Below are 12,888 nucleotides of genomic sequence, written 5' to 3'. Positions count from 1 at the left end.
GTTGCCGAAAACAAAAGGCTGCTGTAACTTGTTTGGTTGTGATCCCGCGACAACTGAGTAATCCTTTTCCAGATGACTCAGTTCTCCTCGCTTATCATCTTTAATATGTGGCCAGAAGAAAAGAAGCCTTTAAGGAGGGGTCCACTTGTAAGTGTAGGCTGATTATTATTTAAAAATAATAATTTCCTGCATTACAATACTGTAAATGTATTTCAAAGAATGACGCATATAGTGCCAGTTCCACTCCTAGTTTTCCAGGAAGTATATTATTGTCAATTGTGCTGACTGCAGCAGAATCAGTAAAATTTAATAATCCCAAAAACATTTGTTTTTGTCTGTGACATATTCTAGGAAAATATAGACCTGCTATGCAAAACACAAATGTCCACTGTTCTCAGGAGGTTTTATGAGTCTGTAACCGTGTATCACTGTAAGGCAGGGGTGTCAAAGTCAAGGCCCGCGGGCCGGATCTGGCCCGCTGGATGTTTTCACCTCTCCTTCGGGTCAAAGTCAAGTTCAACTCCTCAGATATACAATACAAAGCATCCGACTAAATACCTTGAAATGTTTTATTTAAATCATATTTAAACGTATTGTTCCTGAAATGCTCATGACACTTGCTTTGTGTTGGCACACTGTGTAATTTTGACTTTGCTTCAAAAAAATTCCATTAGCTCCTATGTGTCAAAGTCAAGGCCCGCGAATGAATGATCTATGGCCCCCGGGATGATATTTGATTAGTATTAGAACCGGCCTGCAGGCCACAGCCACCTGCTGCTGTTTTGCACGCACCAATACTCCATCAGTGTTGGTGCTAGGAATTTTCAAAATGGGGTCCCAGGGACCCCATCAAGTCATACAAATGGGGTCCCACAGTACATTTTTGCGGTCCCACTTTTTTGTCACCTGTTATATCTCACATTCTATATTGTGTTTTGGAAAAAGGTTGTAATTAGAGATGTCCGATATCGGTCTGCCGATATTATCGGCCGATAAATGCGTTAAAATGTAATATCGAAAATTATCGGTATCTGTTTTTTATTATCAGTATCGTTTTTTTTGTTTTTTTTAATTAAATCCACATAAAAAACACAAGATACACCTACAATTAGTGCACCAACCCAAAAAACCTCCCTCCCCCATTTACACTCATTCACACAAAAGGGTTGTTTCTTTCTGTTATTAATATTCTGGTTCCTACATTATATATCAATATATATCAATACAGTCTGCAAGGGATACAGTCCGTAAGCACACATGCTGCTGGTCCACTAATAGTACTAACCTTTAACAGTTAATTTTACAAATTTTCATTAATTACTAGTTTCTATGTAACTGTTTTTATATTGTTTTACTTTCTTTTTTATTCAAGAAAATGTTTTTAATTTATTTATCTTATTTTATTTGAGGAATTTTTTTAAAAAGTACCTTATCTTCACCATACCTGGTTGTCCAAATTAGGCATAATAATGTGTTAAATCCACGACTGTATATATCGGTTGATATCGGTATCGGTTGATATCGGTATCGGTAATTAAAGAGTTGGACAATATCGGCATATCGGATATCGGCAAAAAGCCATTATCGGACATCCCTAGTTGTAATAAACGTTAATTCATAAAAAAATAATACAAAAGAAAACTATTTTTTATGCATATGTAAATGTATTCAGTTATAAACATTCATTCATTTTCTTCTTTCCTTCATGGATCTAAACTTTACCGCTGCCGGTGTTTTTTTCTATATTTTTATTGTAATATTTTCAGAATGTGTTTGTTCTATTTTTGGTCAAAGTAAGACAAAAAAACAACAATCTGAAGTTGTCTTTATTTTTTAGTTTAATGCCATGATTTTAATAGTCCAGCCCGCGTGTGCACAGATTTTCCTCCATGCGGCCCCTGAGCTGAAATGAGTTTGACACCCCTGCTGTAAGGTCACTGTTGGAGTTCCACCGTGTGAAAGTAGCGAGTGTTAGGCAAATGTAGAAACAGTAAATGGTTTAAGTCAGGGGTGTCCAAAGTGTGGCCGCACCTAATTGTTTACCAGCCCACCACACATTCTGGAAATGCTATTGCACAATTTAAAAAAACATTAAAACAAGTGGAATGAGGTGAAATCTAACTAGAAAAAGTTGCAATGTTGACAAAAAGCTGCCATGCAGGCTGTTTTTTTCCCTCTTGTCTATCTTTTTCTTTTTTTGCCATTGCTCAAAAAAAAAAAAAAAATCAATGTTATAATGAATTATTGACCTATTCAAGGCTCCAATTATTTCAAATATTTCGCTTTTAAATGTTTTATGTGGAAAATATTGCATATATGTTGTGTGGTTGCCATACAAAAACATCAACGCTTTATTTGACAAAAAAAACCAACAAAATAATAGTTCAAACGTAAAATCGACCAATATATCTGAAGTTGATCTCGTAACTTAAGTGTTGAAATTTAAATTAAAAAAATTAATAAAAATGTATCACTTTGATCGTGGCACCTTTTGGATCCTAAATATATTTAATGGGGTTTTATTTATCTTTTCACTGTATTTACTCAAAAATAATAATGAATTAATCGATGGTGTACTTCACATCAAACTTTGCTTTCTGAATGTTTTGGGCAGTGGGGGAAATACTGCATATTTCAGTTTTATTATAAAAAACTAAGTTGTCTTTGACAGAAAAGGCATACAACCTTTTTGGTTTTTTTTTTAACTTTATATCAACCTGAAGTTGATATACTCTAGAGATTTACTGTAAGCGTTAAATAAATTAAAAAAAATAATAATTAGACTTGTTTTTAACATTTTAATGACTTAGACCCTTTATGGTCCCCAGGAGCCCTAAAGGTAAAAAACAAACAAAATCCATATATTTTGTTATGGTTTGAAAATGAAAAACATAAAAATGGCCCCCGCATGCTTTCATTTTTCCGTGTGCGGCCCTCAGTGGAAAAAGTTTGGACATCCCTGGTTTAAGTCGTCTGCATTGATTTAAAACAGTTGATTCTCAAACTGTGGTACATGTGCCAAGAGTGGTATGCGCAATCTATCTAGTGGTACGCCAAAAATATTTTAAATAAATATTCAAACTCCGTGTGACTGGTCAAACTGTGTGTAAAGTTACAGTGACAAAATATATCAAATATGCTTGTTAAATAACACCTCTGCCTTGTTTTTAATAAATATTTAAGCTCACTAGGCTACTGTATTTTAATGTTGATCATTATGGTGATAGTTGGAAAGCCAAGTATTTTCTGAGTTGGTACTTGGTGAAAAAAGTTGGAGAACCACTGAATTAAAGGGAAATCAACTTTTTTGGAATTTTATAAAGGTAAAATTAATTGTATATTGTTGAGTTGTAGGAGATGGTCAGAGACAGTCACACTTGCTTACAGGAAGTTGTTTGTTGTGTTGCCCATTTTGTTTATTAGATGAGAGCAGTCCTTAAAGGGGAACTACACTTTTTTAGGAATTTTGCCTATCGTTCACAATCATTATGAAAGGCATGACGAAGGATGTATTTTTCTTAATGCATTCTAACTTGTAAATAAACGTAAATAAAAGTCCGCTTACAACGGAGCCCATGGGAGGTCCTCTATTCCGCCCCTAAAACCCAATAAATAACAATCCAAAGAAGAGCCAACAATACTCCATTTACATTTTGTGACTTGAATATTAACCAAGTATTAGTGATATTGTTATTATAAGTGCTAACGCAGACAAAGTATTTATAGCAGCGCCGTGATCACTAACTTGTGTACCTATGTTGACAGGATCGACTGGTGTGCTGCTTCCTCGCTTCCTTCCTCGATCATAAATAATCCCTCTCACTTTTGTAGGAGGATGAGGACGTATCCCGACAAGTTAGAACACTTTGACAGCCAAATTAGACCCAGTAGTGGCGAAAAAGGCGCTTCTTTCCACCCAACTATTCCTCGCGAAGATTCTGAATCATTCTTCATTTAAACGGGAATATAACAAGATTCTATCAGTCTGCATCCTAATGACAGCAGACCTTGTACAGTAAGTGATGTTTTATTATGTTTGTTGGTTCTCATGAAGTCTGCAGTGAGTAATAATCAGTTCTCTTGTTAAAAATTTAAAAAAAGCGAACATTGTGATGCATATGCTTAAAATGAGCAAAATACGTAAATATTAAATGTTAAAACAGAAAACGACACAGGAGAGAAGGGTGATGCCTTAAATGACCAAGTAAATACAAGGCCAGTATCATTGATACTGTACCAAAATTGAGACTATTTACTTGGACTTTTTCACAATATCTACATGATTCCCTTTAATGACATACAAATGTTTGAGCAAAATAAAGTCAACAATACTACATAAGTAAACCATAGCAAAAACTACTATTGGCTCTCATTTAAGTCCTTTGCTGTTTTTCCCACAAAGCCCTCCTGTATTCAGGATATCCTATTTTTTATTTATGCCACAATGGGGAACTTCCCTGTTTGTTAACAATATATTTGATCAACAGCACAAAAAAACATACACCTGATATCAACAATATCGGTATTTGAATCATGCTTATTAAAATACCCCCCCCCCCCAGTCAGCCGGGAGTGGGCCTCAAGCAGGACATGTTCACACAACACACACCTCACATGACTTGCAGATTCTCATCCACTTGTCAAAACAGGGATGAGTTCATGCGAAGCCAAAATGACATCACCTCAGGTGACTTCAGATGAACTGAAACAGAACATTTATTGCTTTCTTAGCAGTGAAACCTATCAGGCCGACAGCCAGTGGAGCGCGTCTCAGAGTTCAGGGGCCGTACTTATCAAGCTTCTCAGAATTACTCCTAAGAAGTCTGCTAAGAGTTGACTTAAGCGTAAATAAATTCTTTGCTGAAAGCTGCACTTAAAAGTTAGTTATCAAGCGTCTTACTCACACTTTCAGCGAAGTGTAGGACTGAATCTTAAGTGTCACACTCAGAGCTGAATTACGACATTACTATGTGCCGTAAACGCAATTTTAGGTGACGTCATTTCTGTGTCCATAGAAATGACCAATCACGGAAGGGAATCCGTTGTCTAAGAATAAAGAAATATCTTGGAAATATTTAAGTGGACAATGGGAGTGTATATTTTGACCATAAACTACAAAATAATACAAAACAAACTAGTCCCCGCCGGCACTCACGCTACCGCTCCCTCTCTTCTCTTCTCTCGCCCACACACTCACTGACGTCACTCACCTCACGGCCACACACATACGCTACTGTCATAACATTTTCTTTCCAATTCATTAATTAGGCAACTAATTTGAAACTGGTGTGGGTGGCTCTATATATACTAGCCCACTGCAGCCACATGCAGAAATCAACATGGAATCAAAAAGTATTAAATCTGTGACAAAAATAATATCCGCTCTGTCTAAACGATACCGTTTGATCAGCTGCTTGTCATCAAACAAATCCAGGACATCGTTCCGCTCCCTGAATGTTCGCGCACGTCTCTCTCGCCTCAGTGCCATCCTCTGCTGGCAACTCCTAACCACTTAAGACACCTCTGAAGGTCTCTTAAATATCGTGGAGAGTAGGAGTGATTCTTAGACTTAAGAACGTTGATAAAAAGCTTTTATTCTTAAGTTTGAGAGTAGGACTAAATTTCGCAAATTCTCAGGACTTAAGTGTAAAATGGCACTCTAAGAAGCTTGATAAGTACGGCCCCTGATCTACAAAGACAGTGTACTTTGTCTTCTAGGGAACTTCTTGGTGTGTGAACATATCTTTGAAAGAAATTGAGCTGTTTGGCCACAATACCCAGCAATATGTTTGGAGGAGAAAAAGTGAGGCCTTTAGTCCCAGGAACACCATCCTACAGTCAAGCATAGAGGTGGTAGTATTATGCTCTGGGCCTGTTTTGCTGCCAAAGGAACTGGTGCTTTACAGAGAGTAAATGGGACAATGAAAAAGGAGGATTACCTCCAAATTCTTCAGGACAACCTAAAATCATCAGCCCGGAGGTTGGGTCTTGGGCGCAGTTGGGTGTTCCAACAGGACAATGACCCCAAAAGTGGTAAAGGAATGGCTAAATCAGGCTAGAATTAAGGTTTTAGAATGGCCTTCCCAAAGTACTGACTTAAACGTGTGGACAATGCTGAAGAAACAAGTCCATGTCAGAAAACCAACACATTTCGCTGAACTGCACCAATTTTGTCAAGAGGAGTGGTCAAAAATTCGACCAGAAGCTTGTGGATGACTACCAAAAGCGCCTTATTGCAGTGAAACTTGCCAAGGGACATGAAAGCAAATATTAACATTGCTGTATGTATACTTTTGACCCAGCACATTTGGTCACATACTCAGTAGACCCATAATAAATTCATAAAGGAACCAAACTTCATGTTTTTTGTGACAAACAAGTATGTGCTCCAATCACTCTATCACAAAAAAATAAGAGTTGTAGAAATGATTGGAAACTCAAGACAGCCATGACATTATGTTCTTTACAAGTGTATGTACACTTCTGATCGCGACCAGAAGTTTGGGGACACCTTCTCATTTAATGGCTTTCCTTTATTTTCATGACATTGTAGATTGTCACTGAAGGCATCACAACTATGAATGAACACAAGTGGAGTTATGGACTTAACAAAAAAAGGTGAAATAAATAAAAAAAACATGTTTTATATTCTAGTTTCTTCAAAATAGCCACCCTTTGCTCTGATTACTGCTTTGCACACTCTTGGCATTCTCTCAATGAGCTTCAAGACATAGTCACCTGAAATGGTTTTCACTTCACGGGTGTGCTTGAAGCTCATCAAGAGAATGCCAAGAGTGTGCAAAGCAGTAATCAGAGCAAAGAGTGGCTATTTTGAAGAAACTAGAATACAAAACATGTTTTCATGTTTTAAAAGTTGCGAGGGATAAACACTTTTTTAGTGAAAGGAAAATAAGTGTAAAACTGCACTAATATACTTAAAGATGCATCAATAATATTTTTTTAATTGAATTGTAGCTCCTTAATTGTAATCGTAATCGAATCGCGAGGTGCCCAAAGATTCCCAGCTCAAAGTACAACCACACGTTCAGAGTTCTCTTACCCAAGCATTTTAGCTCATCGTCGTCTGCGCAGGTGAAAAGCTGAGGCAGGGGTGTTCAAAGTGTGGTCCCGGGACCATTTGCGGCCCGCAGGTTGTGTTTTGTTGGCCCGCAACTGTAAAAATGTAAGAAAAAAATAATGAAAAGACAATGTAATAAGAACCAAAGGAAATGTCGATTCTAATTCATAATAATAATAACATGCTTTGTCACCTATTACATAAAACATGTCATTAAATACACAGTACAGGCCAAAAGTTTGGACACACCTTCTCATTGATTGATTGATTGATTGATTAAGACTTTTATTAGTAGGTTGCACAGTGAAGTACATATTCCGTACAATTGACCACTAAATGGTAACACCCGAATAAGTTTTTCAACTTGTTTAAGTCGGGGTCCACTTAAATTGATTCATGATACAGATATATACTATCATATATACTATCATCATAATACAGTCATCATTCAATGGGTTTTCTTTATTTCCATGACTATTTACATTGTAGATTGTCACTGAAGGCATCACAACTATGAATGAACACATGTGGAGTTATGTACTTAACAAAAAAAGGTGAAATAGCTGAAAACATGTTTTATATTCTAGTTCCTTCAAAATACCGTAATTTCCGGACTATAAGCCGCACCTGACTATAAGCCGCACCAGCTAAATTTAGGGGAAAATACAGATTGCTCCATATATAAGCCGCACCCGACTATAAGCCGCAGGGTTTTGATGTGTAATTAGCGTAGTATATAGGGGTTCCTGCTACCACGGAGGGGATTGTCGGGACAGAGATGACTGTTTGGGAACGCAAAGCGTCCCATTTATTAACAATAAATCTTTCAATCATTCAATCAAACTTTCACATCTTTGACATGGCGAACAGCATTCGTGCAGAGTACAAATAATACAACGGTGCAAAGTAATACAAAGTGCTCGCCTGTACGTTATCAAAATAACCAGCCTACCGGTATATGAAAAGTCAGTCTTTAATCATTGTGTCATCGTCTTCCTCCTGCGTACTAAAACCACCGAAATCCTCTTCGTCGGTGTCGGAGAAGAACAGGCCGCAAATAAGCCGCACCCTTGTATAAGCCGCAGGGACCAGAACGAGGGGAAAAAGTAGCGGCTTATAGTCCGGAAATTACGGTAGCCACCCTTTGCTCTGATTACTGCTTTGCACACTCTTGGCATTCTCTCGATTAGCTTCAAGAGGTAGTCACCTGAAATGGTTTTCACTTCACAGGTGTCATAGTTTTGATGCCTTCAGTCATGAAAATAAAGAAAACACATTGAAATGAGAAGGTATGTCCAAATTTTTGCCTGTACTGTATACAACGTGTTTTTAGAATTTTTTATTGAAAGAAATATCAAAATGGCCTCCGCATGCTTTGACTTTTCGGTGTGTGGCTCTTGGTGGAAAAAGTGTGGACACCCCTGAGCTAAAGTCAAGCATAACATGGGACAAAATGGTAATTAGCAAGATAGCAATGATTAATTTAGCCCCTAAATGAGGCATCAATATCCACTTAGTTTTTTGAGCTAGTCTGGTTGCTGCTGGTTATGTCGGTACCAGTGACTGATTGATTGATTGATTGAGACTTTTATTAGTAGGTTGCACAGTGAAGTACATATTCCGTACAATTGACCACTAAATGGTAACACCCGAACAAGTTTTTCAACTTGTTTAAGTCGGGGTCCACCTAAATTGATTCATGATACAGATATATACTATCATATATACTATCATCATAATACAGTCATCACACAAGATAATCACATTGAATTATTTACATTATTTACAATCAGGGGTGTGGAGGGGAAGGGGGGTAGGATATGGACAGCAAGTAGTGGACATAGAGAGAGAGAGAGAGAGAGAGAGAGAGAGAGAGAGAGAGAGAGAGAGAGAGAGAGAGAGAGAGAGATCAGAAGGCATAGGAAAAAGTATCTGCATTTGATTGTTTACATTTGATTATTAGCATTATACATTACTAATAAGCAAAGTACTGGAGTTACAGTACCCACACCTGTTTCTACTGTACGTCTTCCTAGGTCAGGGGTCGGCAACCCAAAACGTTGAAAGAGCCATATTGGACCAAAAATACAAAAAACAAATCTGTCTGGAGCCGCAAAAAATGAAAAGCCATATGTAAGTCTTATAATGAAGACAACACATGAAGTAAGTGTCTATATTAGCTATTAGCCTACTGTCAAAATGGCTATGTGTGACAAACACAGGCGGTAAAAGATTTACCTTCCTGGAGTATGGAGAAACACATGTATTGATTGGTATCCTCACTTAAATGCAGCTGACTTAAAAAAGTGCTACGATGGAACACTGATATTTTTATACCAGAATCTGGAATGACACCACAGAACAAACATAAAGGCAAACATTTTGTCTTTAAGGTGCAGCTTTTTGGTGGAAAAAAACTATACCTGTGTTTTGTAAAAAATGAAAAATATTTATAATTTATCAGTGGCGGGCCGTGCATTTCCCACCTAGGCCTTCAGTGTTGTCCGACTTCAAAGATTACCTCTCAAAATACCATAACTGATGTCACAACATGACCATTGCTGGAAAAATACTATACAGAAACACATTTAGGCCCTACTGGGCATTGAATCACATCAACAGCGTACAAAACGGGTTATTTTCTGGCGCATTTAAAAATCAATTAAAACGCATCAGCATTTAAAACATATTTTATGTGGTACTGTCAAAAATTAAAATAGCAAAAAACATATTAAAAGTGATCAAATAAAATATTTTAACTTACAATTTATAGAACCTCATCGACGCTGTATAAGCCAGTGGGCTCGGTTTATTCGAGTGGAGATGGCGAGCATTTCCCGATTTCATCGCCAGAACAGCTGAGCTAGCTTCCGGGGTTGGCCGACATGGTCTCACAAGATGTAGTTTCTCTTTGAATATCCTTCTTTTGAAAATGGCCTTGCAAATATATATCTGCCTTCTAATCAACCCTTTGCTCTCCTTCTCTGCTATCCCGGTCTGTCTACGGTGCAACACTTCCCGCTTCCTGCTAAAGTGAAACTTGTGAACGGATACTCACTTTGGAATGACAAGTGAGTATCCAATCACAGTCTCGTTAACATCTGGCTTCCTAGAGAGGCTATTGTCAACAACTTGTGATCTGATTGGCTATCGCAACTGTCTATCCACTGTGTGTGTTCTCAAATTCATCCGCTAACAACTTGTGATCTGATTGGCTATCGCAACTGTCTATCCACTGTATGTGTTCTCAAATTCATCCGCTAACAACTTGTGATCTGATTGGCTATCGCAACTGTCTATCCACTGTGTGTGTTCTCAAATTCATCCGCTAACAACTTGTGATCTGATTGGCTATCGCAACTGTCTATCAACTGTGTGTGTTCTCAAATTCATCCGCTAACAACTTGTGATCTGATTGGCTATCGCAACTGTCTATCCACTGTGTGTGTTCTCAAATTCATCCGCTAACAACTTGTGATCTGATTGGCTATCGCAACTGTCTATCCACTGTATGTGTTCTCAAATTCATCCGCTAACAACTTGTGATCTGATTGGCTATCGCAACTGTCTATCAACTGTGTGTGTTCTCAAATTCATCCGCTAACAACTTGTGATCTGATTGGCTATCGCAACTGTCTATCAACTGTGTGTGTTCTCAAATTAATCCGCTAACAACTTGTGATCTGATTGGCTATCGCAACTGTCTATCAACTGTGTGTGTTCTCAAATTAATCCGCTAACAACTTGTGATCTGATTGGCTATCGCAACTGTCTATCCACTATATGTGTTCTCAAATTCATCCGCTAACGGTCCCGGTGAGTATCCAATCAACAGGATGCGTAAATTTCACGTTCAACATGAGGCCAGCTAGAAGGCCTTACTGAAGACAACTTGTGATCTGATTGGTTATCGCAACTGTCTATCAACTGTATGTGCCTGCGTTGTTGATTCTGAAGGCCTCAGGCAGATTTGGTACAGCATGGCAACATAAACTAGCTGAATTCTGATTGGATAAAAACTATAACCTAAAAACAACAGCACTGGAAGACATGAAGAGAATATGAATGCTTTTAGATATTTAGGGAAAGTAAATAAAAAAATAATTGTATCTTTAATTATGATCATGATTTCTGGTTATGGTATGCCAACAGAGAAGGCCTTGCTGGCCCTGACGGTCCACCACTGTTATGTATTGGTTAATATAGGAATATTTTGTGCATGTCAACGTAGTCAATGGCGCGTGTAAATCTAGTAGGAACATTTTGTCCTCAACCTCATTCTCGAGGATCAAAGAGCCCTAAATCCTTCTCGCCACACAATCCAGGCTTAGAAAAGCTTAGCACTTCACAATATAAGAAGATGACTTTTTTCAGCATACCCACACTAGGTCAGTGTTTCTCAAACAGATGTGTCGGGGGGGGGGGGAGGGGGCATGAGAGCCAGGGGGACTTCAAGTATTAGCGTCTTTATTCACGCCATATTGGACCAAAAAAAGATCTGTATGGAGCCGCAAAAAATTAAAAGCCTTATATAAGTGTTATAATGAAGGCAACACATGATGTAAGTGTCTATATTAGCTATCAAAGGCTGACGCAAATCTTCGTTGACATAAATGTTGTATTTTAATTTTTATTCTACACATTTTTGCAACATTGGAAATCATTAGTAAAATGGAGGCTACTCAGAAGGTGAGATAACTTCTGGAAATTACTGTCTTAGAATGGCCAAAGGTATAGATGTGTGTGTCCAACTTAAAAGGAAACGGCAGGCTGTCTTCTTCCAATGGATTTAAAACAATATTTGCGAGCTGGGTATGATTTGCTGTGGTCTGTAACAACATGGCACACAAACAACAATCTGAAATGCAGCCAATATTACATACAGATAATGTGTCATGAGACATGCAAATATAAATTATATACAAAGAGGATAAAAGTAAAGGATATTAAATGAGCTCAAATATACCTACAAATGAGGCATAATGATGCAATGTGTACATACAGCTAGCCTAAATTGCATGTTAGCATGGATTAGCTTGCAGTCATGCACTGACCAAATATGCCTGATTAAGCACTCCAACAAGTCAATAACATCAACAAAGCTCACCTTTGTGCATTCACGCACAGCATAAAACTTTTGGTGGACAAAATGAGACAAAGAAGGAGTAGAAGATTTTACATGTCAACTACCTGTTGCGTCACAGTCCACACTATGGTCAGTTCAACAACCACCGAAATTAGTAGGACAAAACGACGTTCGCCAAATAGTCTCATCAGTGAAGCATACACACAAACATATTAAACAGTGGTAGTTCTAACAATTGGGAAAGTTTGTGTCATGTTTGTCCTCAAACAAAAAACATACTAAAACAATTTTTTTTTTCTTTTTTAAAAATGCTCCAGGGAGCCACTACTGGCATCGACCTAACCAGTTCGATGCCAGCGTGTCTGATCTCCTAACTATCAAACTCTGGGACTGATTTACTAAGATCTAAATACCTTGTGCTAAACAGCGTGTGCAGTCTATAAAATAGTGTGTACTATTAGTAGGCGGGTTGCTCCTCGTTTTTTTCAGGGAGTTGGCAAACCATTGACACCATCTGTGGTCTTGTGGTTAGAGTGTCCGCCCTGAGATCGGTAGGTCGTGAGTTCAAACCCCGGCCGGGTCATACCAAAGACTATAAAAATGGGACCCATTACCTCTCTGCTTGGCACTCAGCATCAAGGGTTGGAATTGGGGGTTAAATCACCAAATGATTCCCGGGCGCGGCCACCGCTGCTGCTCACTGCTCCCCTGTGGGGATGGGTCA

The 12,888-nt window shown here is 38.2% G+C and overlaps 1 protein-coding gene across 1 annotated transcript in view; it reads right to left on the bottom strand.

Moving 5' to 3' along the window:
• The window catches only part of sec61a1a (SEC61 translocon subunit alpha 1a), a 50,236-nt gene that overhangs the window by 22,932 nt on the left and 14,416 nt on the right, over nucleotides 1-12,888 (bottom strand). Inside the window, exon 3 of the mRNA XM_062037992.1 lies at nucleotides 7,061-7,173. The gene's annotated coding sequence lies outside the window, so the exon portion shown is untranslated. The remainder of the gene's footprint in view (nucleotides 1-7,060; nucleotides 7,174-12,888) is intronic.

Source organism: Entelurus aequoreus, linkage group LG26 (genome assembly GCF_033978785.1).
Source record: "Entelurus aequoreus isolate RoL-2023_Sb linkage group LG26, RoL_Eaeq_v1.1, whole genome shotgun sequence".
Classification (NCBI taxonomy): domain Eukaryota; kingdom Metazoa; phylum Chordata; class Actinopteri; order Syngnathiformes; family Syngnathidae; genus Entelurus; species Entelurus aequoreus.
The sequence above is the reverse complement of the archived record's forward strand: the minus strand, read 5'-3'. Positions and strand labels throughout refer to the sequence as shown.